At 43.5% G+C, this 11991-nt stretch overlaps 1 long non-coding RNA gene across 3 annotated transcripts; it reads left to right on the forward strand.

Annotated features, from left to right (window-relative positions):
• The first annotated feature begins 2642 nt into the window (after nt 1-2642).
• Nucleotides 2643-10677, forward strand: LOC129047912 (uncharacterized). 3 transcript variants are annotated; one of them, XR_008509792.2, is made up of 5 exons: nt 2654-3466; nt 6654-7410; nt 7552-7840; nt 8578-8729; nt 9286-10677. It is a non-coding gene; the product is annotated as an uncharacterized LOC129047912 (long non-coding RNA). The 3 variants fall into 3 exon arrangements; XR_008509791.2 differs by lacking the exons at nt 8578-8729; nt 9286-10677 and having other exon boundaries at nt 2643-3466; nt 6654-6818; nt 7552-7982; XR_008509790.2 differs by lacking the exons at nt 8578-8729; nt 9286-10677 and having other exon boundaries at nt 2646-3466; nt 7552-7982.
• The last annotated feature ends 1314 nt before the right edge of the window (nt 10678-11991 follow it).

The raw sequence follows: 11991 nt of genomic DNA on the forward strand, positions 1-11991 counted from the left end.
ACACGGACCGAGCTTCCACAGGCGCATTGTGAGAGACGTTTGTCAGGGCCCTGGACCATTCAAGCTTGCTTCAGGCACTGCTGGGATCCTCAGCCCTACGGAGCTACACATTCCTGTTCCTGCATGGAGGCAGCAGATATGACCTACGCAGCCACTGCACAGTGAAGGTAAAGATGAAGAAACACATCGGAGTTCCTTCAGTGTGACCACTTGGAATCTGCATTTGTGTTTAAAATTCCAGACAGCGACATAGGGTTAGAACTGTGAGGTGCACCATTATTATTAGGTAAGTTCAGATTTTAGCTCATGCATATTTATTTCATGTCGTGATTATTACTGACAATAATTTTGCCTTATGGAAGAGAGGAGTGTTGGCAGTGATCTGCTCAGGGTGTCAACTATGCCAGGTCTGTCTGCTACATCACACTATAACTGGGGCAGAAATTCAGGCCCTTTTTGGGTTTTGTTTTTGCATACAGTTGTCCTACACCTGAAAAGCAGATGGTATATTACACATACTGTTATGTTTTCTCTTGCCAAGGTGCAGGTGTCCTTTGTGTGTTGTTAAACCCTCACAATATATACTTTATGGAAAGTGCACATCCCAGTCAAGCCCATAGGAAAGGCATTACCCATTGACACTTCTGAAATCTTCTGCCCCTGTGGTTCTAGCAATACAAGAATGACTGCTTGAGAATCTCTAGCCTGGCATCTCCAGGCCCCTGGCTTTTCTCTGTGCTGGAGACAATAGTGCTCCACAGGACACTCCTTTGTGGCTGGCACCCACATCCCCCTCCTGCTGGAGCAATGCTGCCGAAGTCTCTATCTGAGCCCTCCCCAGGGCATGCCCTCAGCCAGGTTCTACCCCATCTTTGAGCTGCCCCCATCCAATGGCTGTTTAGGAGGTGCACGAAGGTCTAGCCTGGTGCATTAGGACAAGCCTGAAGTGCCCCCAGCTGAGCCTTTCCTTGGGCCTCCACAGCTCAAATTCTCCTGCTGCCCAGTCCTGCCCCCTTACTCCCTATGGGCACTGACCCTGGGGGCACCCCCAGTCTACTGCCTATGCACAAGTCAGGGCTGTTCCTGGGAACTCTGTTATGACACATCCCTCCTCCCCAAACCCACACCTTGCGTGGATTTGGCTTTCTGGCCAGTGCCCTCTTCCCCAAATGCACCTGTAGGTCCCCATCTTGGTCCCTGTAGCAATCAGTGCTGTGCATTAAGTATGTCCTTCTGGGCTTGCGGGAGGCTTCTGTTCCTGGCCCCTGTGTCTGATAAGCTGGGGACACATATGACATGTGTCAATTCCAAGCAAACTGTTGGTTACAGCAGCACCATACTGAACATCTGATTGATAAAGCTCCTTTGGGTTAGAACCTCCCTCCCTGCATTTTTCTGGCCATTTTTACCTTCCAAGTTCTGGACAAAATGCAGCCCTCTCTGTAGACCTCTGAATCCAGTAGGGATCCAGTGTTCATCTTTGTTCTCTTGAAGTCCGTCTTCCCCAGGAGACTGACAATGTCTTCAGGACAGGAAGTGCATCTTAGTGACCCTCCATCCCTCACAAGGCCTTGGTCTGAGTAGAGAGGTAATGCTTGCTGAGAGGACAGGGGGCTCATGAGGACCTGAGTGAGGTGCCCAGGATAGATGATGAATAGGCACGTGCGATGTAAGTTTGCCAACAGGAGAGCCATTCCTGACACTGGTGCTAAATGTCACACATCATGTTCCTTTCATCAGCCATAGAGCAAAATCCCTGGACTCTCACTCATCCACTGAACACCCCACATTCTTAGACAAAAGAATGATTTAAGTGGGTCTGCAGTATTCTGTAACATATTGTTCTTGGCACCATATGCTTAAATTGATATCAGGTGTTTGCTTCCAGTTACTTCTGCAGGCTCATGTATTGAGCAAACATCAGTATCCTGGGGCCCAAATACTGCTGAAAGCAACTGAAAATATGACAATGACTACCATTAATATCAGCCCTAATGAACTTTCCATTGTATCCAGAGTACCAATACTGTCATTTCAGCACCTCTGCATGGGTCTCAAAGGGCAGATTTACTATCCCTGCCCTCTGCAGAGGCTCAGGGAGGCTGACTGCCTGTAGGGGAACCACAGCTGGAATGGGGCACCCGCTGGGGGATTCTCACAGATCAGCGTCCTGCTGTGGGGTAACCGCCCTCTCTTGCCGCTCTTCTGCCTCTGCCATTACTGGTCCTGTTTTCTGACTCACTTACAATATTTCGAGGAGAACTTGAGGGCTTCCCTCTTCATTCTCTTCCTGAATTATTTCCCCCAAATGATTTCAGATTACGTATTTACTTTTAATTATCTTTATATTGATTATTTGTTCTAAAACTCTGTTATGTTGATTTATTTCAGCCTTGGTATTTTGATAACACCACTTAAGCCTCAGCTGTCTGGCCAGTTAAATGAGACAAATCATATGAAGCAAGCACATGCTGATTTGTAGGTCTGCCTTCTCACTGACCTGCTGTGGGGCAAGAATTGGGTTCCAGCCCCTGATCTGCACAGGAGTGCACAAGCAGTCTGCCACCCAGGCAGCTTCTGTGACTTCACAAAGACATTTCTGAGGCTGAAGATTCTTCCTTGACCTCAGCATCCTCCTTCACAGTACCTACTGCTGGGGCAACTACTGCTGAGTACAGGAGCCTGGGGGGGATCTTGCAGGCAAAGAAGAGAGACAAGTGCAGTCCCATGAGATCTGGAATGCTTATGGTCTACCCCGCAGTCAATCAACACCAATTCTGGTTTGGAAATCAATGCATCTGCACTCTGAGTTGCATTGGATCCTGGCGGACCAGAGCTCTGCACGCTTTCTACTCTCCAGCCTGTGTGCGGAAGTTGTAATACTAAAAATGACATTCTCCAAACTCCCTTGCAGCTAGATTCTGGGCCTGATTTTTCTTCATTTTGACTAGGTGCACTTGCTTGCCATTTACAGGACAGAAGGGAGTGGGGGCTGCGCTTTGCCGTGTCTGCAGTTTCCATCGTGAAGCACAGTGGAGAGATCCTGGTTTTCTGCAGCAGTTTCAGCAAGAGGTCCTGATTTCTGGGCAGTGACTCTGTGAGTGTCAAGAGCAGGGCTTGGAGCAGCCATTTTGCTCATGAGCTAGTAGCAGACACTCATAGTTCTGGGCCTCTTTTTGGTCCCTAGCTTCTAAGGCGAGGTATTCCTGAAGCATTTGGTTGTGGCTGGTTTTCCAATTTCCTAATCATAATAAAGGTGGGTGATCTGAGAGCCAGAGGAAGCCCAGCATTCTTTCTCCCCACTCCATTGTCTAACTTCTTGCTGGAAGCACCATGGGTGGTGTCGTCCGACATGTCCACTAGGCTGCCTAGAGTAGCTCTTTGCACAATGGAACACAATCTTGAGTGCATAAATGAGGCATCCATCTGGAAGACTCTTCAAAAGAGGTGCATTTCTCATGAGTCGGTAAGTCTCTATGCACAACAGGTCACAATAAATTGGAAATGCTAGTGTTGGGATGTTCTTTATTATTAATGATAGGAATTTCTTCATTGGCCTTTAAAAAAAACTCCTGGAAGGTGAGTATTAGGTGGAATCAGATTTGCTATCCTGTCTCTGAAATTCAGCCTTTCTTTCTCCTTTCCCTCCTCCATATTAGATTATTTTCTAACTACAGCACAAAGGCAGCCCATGGATTTAATTACTTGGAACCATGTTTCCTTTCATTAAAGGGATTTACTTTAAGTCCTAAACAAGTTTGACATTCAGCCTATCTACTTTAAACAACAAGTGATTTTCTTTGTTCTCCAAGGTTGCTACAATAAACGTGCTATTTTTAGGTTTTAAGTGTAAAAGTTTAACATAATCTCTATTCACCGCCTGCTTCCCAAGAAGGAAATATTTTTGCATATACAATTATACACAGGCATATTCTTTTGTTTTACTTTATCTTTACACAAGTGGGACTTTAGAAAGCTTACTATTCTGTAACTTTTAGCACTTCTGTAACTTTTAGTACATCTTGGACTTCTTTGTTTAGCAGGACAGATGATGGAAAGCCATCAGAATAGCAAGGATATATTGAGCATTTCTCATGTGCTGTGTGTTAAATTAAGCCCTTTAAGTGGATTGATACCTTTGATCTACACAGCAGATAGGAAGTCGGCACTTTCTAAATCAATCCTGCTCTTGGAGGAGGTTATGCATGTAAACCCACCTGGCCCCTCTTCCTCACACTCTAACTCCCTGTTATAAAGCCAACTCCTGCTTTATAATAAATACTCATATCTACTTGGTAAGTGCCCTCTCATCTCTTTTCTTGTTTAAACTTTCTCCAGCTCCATTACAGGGACATATTAATAGATTCTATTAGTGCTTAGGATATAGAGTGCATAGGAAGAATGGACAATTTTATCATATTATGCCTTTTATTCAAGAAAAAGATAGAGATTTTTATATAGTGAAAGAGAGACTGAGTCAAAGATGCCTCTGGGTATGTTGTTGGCTCCTTTCAAGTACTTCTTATGGCTCTTAGCACAAAGAAAAAATTCCTGCCTCTGTGCCAGGTTTTTGCCATATGTCCAGCTTGTCTCATCCAATATGGGCACATGGCCCCTCAGTTCTTTGAACAAGAAGGCTCCACGCCACCACAGCACAGGCCTTTGGACACAGTGTTCTCTTGGTCTGGGATGCTTCCGCCCTCTACCCAAATAACTCCCACACGCCCTTCAGATCCCAGCCTGAACACTGTTTCTTCAGAATGCCTTTCATGGCATATACTGGCATTACCAAAATTTTTCTGTCATTTTGATAAAAGAAAAACTACATACAATAATTTTATCTACATTTATTTGTGTTTGAGTTGAACATGTTTCTTGCCCATTTTTGTTTCCTCATAAACAGCTCGTTTGTACTTTTAGATCATTTTTATGGAGTTGTTCCTTTTTATTTATTCACAGGGACTTATTTATATTAAAGAAATCATTTGTCCTATTTCTTCTATATATCTTTCAGTTCAAATACCAATTGGTTATTTGACTTTTACATTTGCTTAAGGCATTTTTTTTTTCTCAAAAGGTACTGGTTTTTATGTAGTCAGAGTTGTTAATGCTTTCTTTTAATGTTTTTGGATTTTGTGTGGAACTAAGAAAAGGCTCCACTTCTCCAAAGTTAGTAGTAGAACAGGGAACCAGTTTTGTTTTTTCTTCCAAATGGCTATCTAGGTGAGCCAAGATGAGACACTGGTAAGCCATCTTTTCTAAGTGATTTGTTTTTTGTTTTCTTTTTTGAGACAGAGTCTTGCTCTGTCGGCCAGGCTGCAGTGCAGTGGCGCTATCTCAGCTCACTGCAATCTCCGTCTCCTGGGTTCAAGCAATTCTCCCTGCCTCAGTCTCCCGAGTAGCTGGGACTACAGGTGTGCACCACCACACCTGGCTAATTTTCATTTTTTTAGTAGAGATGGGGTTTCACCATGTTGGCCAGGCTGGTGATTTTTAAATGGCAGCTTAGTCTATACACTTAGTTGTCATTGGTTTCTGTTTATTTCTGTACTGCGTATTATTTCCTTGATGTGTGGTCTAGTTCTGTTCCATTATCAGACTGTTATAACTAATGATGCTCTAGAACAGACATTGGCAAACTCTTGCTGGAAAAGACCAAATGGTGAATCTATCAGACTTTATGGGCCTCATAGGGTCACACACAAGTTTTTTAAAAAAATGCTTTAGGGCCGGGCGCGGTGGCTCACTCCTGTAATCCCAGCACTTTGGGAGGCCGAGGCGGGCGAATCACGAGGTCAGGAGATTGAGACCATCCTGGCTAACATGGTGAAACGCTGTCTCTACTAAAAATACAAGAAATTAGCCAGGCACGATGGTGGTTGCCTGTAGTCCCAGCTACTCGGGAGGCTGAGGCAGGAGAATGGCGTGAACCCGGGAGGCAAAGCTTGCAGTGAGCCCAGGTCGTGCCACTGCACTCCAGCCTGGGTGACAGAGCAAGACTCCGTCTCAAAAAAAAAAAAAAAAAAGCTTTAAAACTGCAAAAAACATTCTTTGCTCACGGGACATACAGAAACAGCTCATGAGCTGGCTTGGCCAACTCCTGCATTATAACAAATACTTGTATCTACTTGGTAAGAGCCCTCTCATCTCTTTTCTTATTTAGACTTTCTCCAGCTCCATTACAGGGGCATATTAATAGCTTCTATTAGTGTTTAGGATTTAGAGTACATAGGAAGAATGGACAACTTTATAATATTATGCCTTTTATTCAAGAAAAAGAGATTTTTATATATTGAAATAATCTTCTTTTATGTTCACACTGGTGACTTAACATTTCCTTCTCATCACATGTTCATATTTCTTAAATTTATTCCTAGGACTTTGGTTTTTTAGTGTAAGAAAAATGTTTAGAGTGACATTTTTCTTCCATTATATTTTCTAAAGAGTTGTTATTTGTATATCAAAAAACTATTTATTTTATATTAATTTTGTAAGAGCCGCCTTTTATTATTATTATCTCTTAGTGTTTCTAATTGTTTTTCAGGGTTTTCTTTTGGCTCTAAGTATATTGCCCACAATGAATAACAGTGAGCCTTCTCTTTTCCAAAACCTATGTTTCTTATGCTATGATCCTGTTTTATCGCATTGGTTAGCACTTCCTGAATGACGTAGTGAAAGTGAGCATCTTTGTCTTGTTCCTGCGAGGCCTGGACCTGCTGCCCCAGATGAAGCCCAGCCTCAGGGGTGAGGCTGCCCAAGTTCCTGACTCAGAGGAAACCACAGCTTGAGTTGTCATCGATGTCACTGTTGGCCCAGGGGTGAGTTGGTACCACCTAACACCCCTCAAGAGGAGACCCAGCCTCCTGCATGAGAATGGAGTATTCCTGGGAGATAGCATCAGCATCCCCCTGAACACAGATGGGACCTGGCAGCGAGGACTGCAGTGCCTGAACCCAATGAATCAATACCTCCAGAACCTGAGACTTCAAGTCATTGCCCATTGAGGGATGGACTGAATCACATTTCAAAATTCGACCGGATTTCCAACTGGAGGCCAGGGGAATCTGGAAACATTAATTGCCTCCCCCATTAAACAGATGCATTTGCTTTTGTATTTATTGAATTAATTTACAAAATGCTGCTGTCTTGAGGGAAGCATTCCCTGGAGCTTGCAAATACCAGCTAATACCACGTAGTTAATATGCATTCAACAGAAGCAGTAATGTCAGGGTTACATTAGCACCAACCAAAGAATACAAACATCCAGACTTTTCAATTCTCCAACCTCCAAGACCTCTGTGATTTACTGTCTTTTAGGGTTCAATCTAGATAGGGAAATTGGATTTCCTGTCAGAAGTTTCTGTGCAGCACATTCCTGAACTTCCTTGAATGGTTTGACGTCTTTCTGAGGTTTGTGGCGTCAGTTCCTAGGGCCGACAGCTACCACCTTGAATCCAAGGGGACTGTTTTGGAGGAGAGGATGGGGGAACCTAGTTGCATCTTCCTGGTAGTGGGACAAGTTAGTCTAATGTGTTTTTCACTGTCTTCTAGATGGGAGAAATGCCTGTGGAGTCCAGCATCCAGGTGTTTCTGAAATTGCTCCCGTGAATGAAGGCATTTGACTGCCTCCACCATCCCAATCCTGCCTACCCAGTCTTTCCTCTTCCGATGAGATCTTTCAGCAAATCAAGGCTAGGACTTGGCGAGTAACTTCCCAAGCATCACCAGCTCTCTGTATTTTAAGGTCTCCATCCACACTGCCTGCCCTGAAAGGAAGAGAAGCTGGGCAGTACCCAAGGAATCTAGAAACAATCTTTTCCTCTGCTCCTGTGCTATCTGGGTAAAACTGATCAAACAGCACATTTTCTGAGGATAGGTTTGCTTCATTTCTTTCTTTTTTTTTGTTGAAGAAGTTTGGTGTGGTTTTTGTTCTGACTTACTTTTATACTTTTTTATTATTGACACATAATAACTGTATATACTTATGGGGTACAATGTAATTTTTTTTTTTTTGAGAAGGGGTCTCACTCTGTTGCCTAGGCTGGAGTGCAGTGGCACGATCATGGTTCACTGCAGCCGCTACTTCCCAGGCTCAGGTCATCCTCCCACCTCAGCCTCCTGAATAGCTGGGACTATAGGTGCATGCCATCATGTATAGCTAATTTTCATATTTTTCACAGAAATGGGGTTTCACCTTGTTGCCCAGGTTGCTCTTGAACTCCTGGGCTCAAGCTATCCACCTTCCTTGGTTTCCCAAAGTGCTGGGATTATAAGCATGAGCCAGCACACCCACCCTGATGGTTTAGTACATGTGCGCATTGTAGAATGATTAGATCAAGCACATTAGGATATCCATCATCTCACATACTTGTCATTTTTCCTTGGTGAGAACATTCAATATCTACTCTTTAAAAGCAATTTTGAAATATATAATACATTATTATAACCAGAATCACCATGCTGTCCAATAGATCACGAAAACGATTCCTCCTAACTGAAACTTTGCACTCTCTGACCAACATCTCCTTTTCTCCATCTTGTCTTCCTCATTTGTTCCTTAAATTATGTGGACAATAGCAGCTTCTTTGGCCTGAAAATACCCTCGGAAGCATCGTGCCTCACACCAGCTAGTAGGAATAAGTACAGGAAACCATGTGACTGCCCCTCAGCAGTGGAATGTATAACTGAGTCATGGTCTGTTCCCACCAAGGAATGACTACAAGATGGTGGTAAGAAGCTGATGATCTACAATGATCTGAGATAATGTGTGTGAGAATCTCGCAAAGTAAATTGAGCCGAAGAAGCAGGACAGAATTGTAAAACTGTACTATTCCATTTATACAAGGTATAAAATCCAGTAGAACTAGGCTATACTGTCAGAACTCAGGATAATCCTGGGCCCAGTTGTGACCGGGAAGGGGTATGTGGTGTGCTTCTATGTGTAGTGCAGGTGACCCACTGTTCTTCTTCAGAGGCTGGATACATGGACACGCTCAGTTTGTGAAAATTCAATAAACTGTACACTTAGGAAAGGTGCTGCATTTATGTGTGTGTATGTGTGTTTATATACCTTAAATGTGTGTCTATATACCTTAATTTTTTTTTTTTTTTTTTTTTGACGGAGTCTTGCTCTGTCACCCAGGCTGGAGTGCAGTGGCACTATCTCGGCTCACTGCAACCTCTGTCTCCCAGGCTCAAGCAATTCTCCTGCCTCAGCCTCCTGAGTAGCTGGGATTACAGGCACATGCCACCACCCCTGACTAATTTTTGTATTTTTTTTTTTAGTAGAGATGGAGTTTCACTGTGTTGGCCAGGCTGGTCTCAAACACCTGACTTCAATGATCCACCCACCACGGCCTCCCAAAGTGCTAGGATTATTGGCATGAGCCACTGCACCCGGCCTTTAAATTCTTTTTGAGGTGGGCTCTTGTTTTGTTGCCCAGGCTGGAGTATAGTGGCATGATCATATCTCACTGCAGCCTTGACCTCCTGGGCTCAAGCAATCTTCCTATCTCACCATAAATTTAAATGTGAAAAAGAGCAAGGACAGTTCTGCTGTGGGGCATGCAGACATAAAGCTCCAGTGGGCCTTGTAAAGGCAGAGCGGTCTTCAGACACCACCGCCCTTGGCCCACAGGACTTCCCTCACTGCCCTGTGCTCTGACCCCTATGCCCCTTCCTAGGGAATGTGAGTACTTCACTCAGAGATAGGAGGGCCTGGCACTTGGCAGAGGCCACCGGCCCTAGCTCTCGAACTGTGATGGGATCCCTAAGTGCTTTCCCTACGGTGTCAGGGCTCTGAAGCTCTCAAGAGGACAACAGAAAAACATGTTGTTGTGGTGGTGGTTGTTTTCAACATGAAGACTCCGGATTATCCAGAACAATGGGAACCCCCAAGAGCATGTGGACTTTTGAAGAGGAGGATCCAGAGATTCTTCTAGAAGGTATTCAAAAGGACAAGGAGAGCAGAGTTTATGAGATCAGAGAGATCAAAGACCTGAAGGGCAGTGCTTTGTCCCAGGGTCCTAGGAGGAGAGAACCCCAGGAAGAGGAGGGAACGTTGCAGAGCCAAGGAAATAGGTTCCCAACTTGCAAACTTTTAAAAGTTATAATCCAGCATTTAAAAAATTATTATTGATACATTTGCTTCATGAAAAACTGACTGTTCCTGAGGAAGAAACTCAACTTACCTCTTAGAAACTCTTAAAAAAAAATCCTCCCTAGACAAAAGAAGAAAAACCAATTCAAAACTTCCACTTCCTCATTTCTTTGCGGCATCTCAAGTGTACTTAAGGAAGACACACACACACACACACACACACACACACACACACACACACACACACAGAGACACACAGACCTATTTAAAAACAACAGGTATTTTCACATTGGTGCTGTGACCTATTTCTGGATCAGAAACTGGATTGCATGTCCACAAAGCCATCTCCCCACCTGGTGTTTGCTCTACACAGCGGTTGGGAAAGTACAGCCTCAGGGTCTAACAGAAAATGCATCTCTTCTTCTTTTTTATGATCGAATGCCATGAATTTACTAGTTTATAGCATCTACTTTTGTATTATATATGGAGGCCAAGATTGGCGCTTAGCCCAGTCTTTTCTGGAAATGGTTCTTTTGAAATCAGCAAGTCCGCTTAAATAAAAGAAATATTCCTCTGCCTTCCCTGGTGACTTGCATCCTCATTTCATTCTTTTTCAAGACTTTATTGGGAAGCCAGTAATGGGAGGTCTGTTCCCATTGAAGAGTGTGGTGATGCGTAAGTCCCTGTGAGTCTATCTGCCATGAGGACCCTTCCATATGTAGAACCATGACAAAATAAATATTTAGGAAGGAATTTCAAAGAAGTTCAAATCTGGATATCCTTATCAGGGATAATACAGGAACTTGAAATATGTGCGCAGATCACCTGGTTCATTAACTGTTGAGACATGGGCTGTGAGGATCCAGGATTGCTCAGCCCAGCAATCACAGAGAAGGCCCACTGCGTGGTGAGGCTGCAGAGGGAACACCAAGGGTCCAAGTGGGCACCTCTAGGGTTGCAGGGCATCTCTGCCTCAATTATTGCATTTCCACTGTGGATTTACACACTGTATTTCCACAAATAAAATTTTATTTTACAACATTTATCTATGATAAAAAGAGTTGAAAACCACTGATCTATTTGAGGCCTTTATTTTACTTGAGCAGAGAGAAACATGACTGGTCAGGGATTCTCAAAGAGGAAGATAAGCAGATAGATGAGAGCTGTCAAACATGTGAGCAAAATGAATGTTACGAAACAGTGGCATTCAAATTCAACAAACGGAACTCTCCCTGCTCAAGGAAACAGCTAAACACAGCAGTTTAAAGTTTTAAAGGTGATCATATTTAATATGTTTGAGAAGATTAGAGAATGTAAACTATCCTTGAAACAAGAAGAGGCTGTTACGAAAAAGAACTATAAAACTTGGAAATTTAAAAGATTGATTGTTAATGAAACCTAGCAAAACAGACATGATTGAAGAATAAATTAGTGAACTGAAAGACCAAGAGGTTCTTGTAGAATGTCATTCATGGGGACAAAGAAATCCAAGTAAGAGACAATTGACACGAGAGGGAGCTAGAAGTTTCTTTATGTATTTACTAGGAGTTCCAGGAGGAGAGAACAGAGAGACTTGAGGGAGGAAAATAATTAAATAACTGATAGAAGAAAATTGATCAGAACTTTTCCAGTTCAAAAGCAGGGCCAGTTTCTTGGATATGTGGCTCTTGTGGTCACATAAGGCTCTAAGCTCAGAAGGACTCTGTGCTTGTCTGATTCTCATCTGTTGCCATCTTGAAATGCTTCATAATTTGATCTTTGAACTTGGGTTTTGTAAGTGAAGTCCGACGGAGCCACAAACCGTGTGCATGTGCAGAGACACAGGTGATATATGTGTCCCCATTCCTTGCTGCTCCATTCACGCTCCCAAGGCCCATGCATAGAGAATTCCA

The sequence above is a fragment of the Pongo abelii genome, chromosome 13, assembly GCF_028885655.2.
Source record: "Pongo abelii isolate AG06213 chromosome 13, NHGRI_mPonAbe1-v2.0_pri, whole genome shotgun sequence".
Classification (NCBI taxonomy): Eukaryota; Metazoa; Chordata; class Mammalia; order Primates; family Hominidae; genus Pongo; species Pongo abelii.